General features: G+C 42.3%; 1 non-coding gene across 1 annotated transcript; it reads left to right on the forward strand.

Moving 5' to 3' along the window:
- The first annotated feature begins 2,942 nt into the window (after window positions 1–2,942).
- On the forward strand, window positions 2,943–3,049 carry LOC111893048 (small nucleolar RNA R71). The gene has a single exon (XR_002850778.2). It is a non-coding gene; the product is annotated as a small nucleolar RNA R71 (small nucleolar RNA).
- The last annotated feature ends 779 nt before the right edge of the window (window positions 3,050–3,828 follow it).

Below are 3,828 nucleotides of genomic sequence, written 5' to 3' on the forward strand. Positions count from 1 at the left end.
CCGATTCTTGTAAGTAGTTAACAACGGTCGGGGAATGTTTTGAGGAAACTGATACAGGGGGTGTATACTTGCTACATCTATCGGGTTTTCCTCCTGTGGAACGGCTCGTCGTGGTCCCATTTCTGCATACAAAATTAAACTAAAACAGCAAACATCCAAAACATTAAAACAATTTAAGCTGCCTGCCAGAAGTCACAACGTGGCCAGGCTACGCCACGTCGTGGACCACAGTCGATAACAGTTTTTGGATCGGTTATTATATACGCGATTTCTACCAAAATTAGTGCTTGGGGTTTGTTCCTATGGACATTTAAGGGACATGCAATCTAAAATCAACCACTAGATTCAACCAATTTCATGAATCACTCAAACCCTAGCCATGAAAATTTAAAATTGGAGGAACTAACTACAAATAATGAGTAGCACACATACCAAGTAGATTAATTGGCAAGATCTTGCAAGGAATTTGGAAGTAGATTAAGCAATCGGTTGTGGGGTTTGTTGTTCCTGTTCATGCAGCAGTATCAAGTGGGGAATAAGGATTATTGGTCAAAGGGTTTTAATGAAATGGTCCCCCTTGACCTTTAAAGGCCACGTCGTGGCTGGCTATGCCCACGTCATGGACTTTAAAACTGTAATCTAGTCCCGTGTTTTCATTTTGACCCACAACGTGGCTGGCTATGCCCACATCGTGGAAACTGCCTGATTGCAATAATTTATAACATTTCAAATTTTAACTAACTACTTTGCATCTCATTCATTAATTAAAGTTCCCCATAGCTAATTCTTTACTGATTATCAGTTATTAGATGATGAGTTGATGTCTTTCCTAATTAAAAAGAAAAAAAATATAAATAAAAAAATTAAAAGAACAGAAATTGCAAACCAAACTCGGGTTGCCTCCCGAGAAGCGCTTCTTTTTCTTGGAGTCTTGAGCTGGACTTCGTGCCTTCTACGTTGAATCTTCTGAAGAGTCCACCACAAAGATCTTTTGTTCCTTAAACCGCCTCTTGCAAGCTTGAACTCGCCTTTTATATGCCTTCTTTGAATTCTCCTTTTTAGCTTTGCCCTCTTCTTCAAGCTTGTGTTTTGTGCCCTTGGTTTGTTCCTTGCACTCCATAGCATCTTCCTCCTCTTTCACCACCGACTTTGTCACTCTTGAAGTGACCTCCTCTTCATCACTTGTCATCTCCTCATCCTCTTTGGTCACCCAAGAAGGCGGACTCTTGTAAGCTATGACTTCAATCAAATGTGGAACAGATGCCCTCAGTTTTGTTCTTTTAACTTGATGAACTACCTTGATCTCTTCTTCCATAAGCTTTTCCAGTTCTTCTAGTTCATTCTCTTCATTAATTGTGAACACCTCTTCTTTATCTTCTTGAAAGTCATCTTTTATTCCAAAGACTTCTTGTTCATCTTCAACCCTCAAAGTGAGCTTAAACTCATGGATGTTAACAAGAGCTCCAGCAGTGTTAAGCAATGGACGACCAAGGATTATTGGAACATCGGGATCTTCTTTCATATCCAAGACTACAAAGTCTATTGGAAAAACAAATTTTCCAATTTTCACCAAAATATCCTCCACGATGCCCCAGGGTTGAGTCACCGAACGATTCGTCATGTGAATCTTCATTTTTGTAGCCTTCATCTTTTGAATCTCCAATTTTCGATAAAATGAAAAAGGCATCAAATTAATGCTAGCCCCAGAATCGGCTAAAGCATTAACCTTCATTTTATTCCCAAACTCACATGGAAGAGTGAGGTGTCTAGGATCCCCCATCTTTTCTGGTGTTTCTCCCAACACAACTTTTGAAGTTTGTTCATTTAGAATCACTGTAGACTGCTTCTTTAATTGCCTCCGAGTGTTTATCAAATCTTGCAGTAATTTCTGATTCTCGGGAGTTTTGGATAAGGACTCGACAAAGGGACTATTAATCGGGATCCCCTTCACATGCTTTACAAACTCCAAATGCTCCTTCTCCAAAAGACTAAGTGCAGCTCGGGTAGGAAATGGCAGAGGTGGCTGATAAGCTGGAACGGGCTCAAAGGATTTTTGATCAGTCATGCGCCACGTCGTGGCCAGAGGAGTGCCACGTCGTGGCAAAGCTGGTTCAACAACTTTTCCACTTTCGATCTTTGATTTCTTGGGCTGCTACGGTTCTTCTTCCAATGCCTCCAGGAACTCAGTGATTGCATCTTCTTCAGTATCAATTGCCACTACGTGAGATTGGGTTTTTACTTCGGGATTCTTCGGGGACAATTTTTCATGAACTAGAGTGGCTAGCTGACCAAATTGTACTTCAAGGTTATGGATGGAGGCTTGTTGATTCTTTATCAAAGTTTGTTGTTCCATAATAGCAGAATCAGTGGCATCGTGTTTCTTTTCTGAAGTTTCCAAAAATTTCATCAAAATGGCCTCTAGGTCGGGTTTCTTCTCGGCTGGCGGCTGCTCCTTATGATAAAAGCCTCGACCTGTCTGCCTATACTTTTCTTCTTTTTTCTTCTTATATTCTTCATATGGCAGCCACTCCTTCTTCGGTTTCCTCCAGTCCTCATCAAACTTATCCCCACTAGAGTAGCACACTTGAGCTTTTCTGTTCCCAAACTCATCTATATTGCAGTCTTTGGTCAAGTGTGGACCACTACATCTCTCGCAACCCTCTCTTATGGCATGTATCGACTGGTCCATTTGTGTTATCCTTCGATCCATATTATTTAGCATGGCCATCACAACTACTATTTCTTCAGTTTGGGCCCCTCCACCGCCTTTGATTCCATCTTGCCTAGGGTTGTGGTATTTGCGAGAGTGCTTCGCGAATTCTTCAATTAGCTCCTTGACCTCCCTTGGGTTTTTCTTTGTCAAAGGTCCTTGAGAATCAAGGAGTTGTCTTGTCATCACGTTGACCCCATCATAGAAGATTGACATCTCTTGCTGCACATTTAGGTCATGCTGAGGGCAATTTCTGAGCAAGCCCTTATACCGCTCCCATGCTTCGTATAGTGACTCCGCCGGCTGTTGCTCAAAGTTGGCTATTGCCTTCTTGAGTTTGGCTATCTTGGATGGCGGGCAAAACTGGTCCAGGAATTGCTCACGCATTTGAGCCCAAGTGATGATTGTACCCGGTAGGAGTGCTTTTAACCACTCCTTAGCAGCTCCTTTGAAAGTGATGGGAAGCATCCTAAGCAAGACTGTGTTTCTGTTGACATTTGGGACATTGAAGTAATCCACAATGTCGTTGACTTCATCTAGATGCTTAAAAGCATTCTCATGATCTTTCCCGAAAAATGGGATGTCCTTCAGTGCAGTCAATATGTGTCCTTTCAGCTCGAATGTGGCAGTGGCAGGTATTGCAGGTTGGACTAAACCGGGACCCACATCTTCTCGGATCCGCTTCTTGTAAGCTCCCATGGACATTTCTTCAATTGCTGCCATCTCGTTCCTTGGCTCGTTCTCGGGTTTGCTCGTGTGTTCTTCAAATTCCGGCTTGGTATAGCTTTCGGACTCGGTTTGGGCGGGCGTATGATCCAAATGCTCAAGATTGCTCTTGTGCCTCGCGGATGAACTTGACTCTCCTGTCTTCTTTCCGGACTTCCTAGAAAAAGCTAACTTCAATTCTTGCAAGGGCGTCTTTTTCTTGTGAAGTGCAGACTCAGGATCTTCAAGTGGTGGCACCAAATGTGTGTTTGAGCTTCTGGTCATGAACTCCTGCAACTTGCTAAAATAAAAATGTAAAACTGAACTAAAATAAGAAAAACTAACTACAAACTAAAAATTTAGTTTTTTAACTGTCCACGTCGTGGCAGGTAACTGGCCACGTCGTGGACTCT

This window comes from Lactuca sativa, chromosome 1 (genome assembly GCF_002870075.4).
Source record: "Lactuca sativa cultivar Salinas chromosome 1, Lsat_Salinas_v11, whole genome shotgun sequence".
Lineage (NCBI taxonomy): Eukaryota > Viridiplantae > Streptophyta > Magnoliopsida > Asterales > Asteraceae > Lactuca > Lactuca sativa.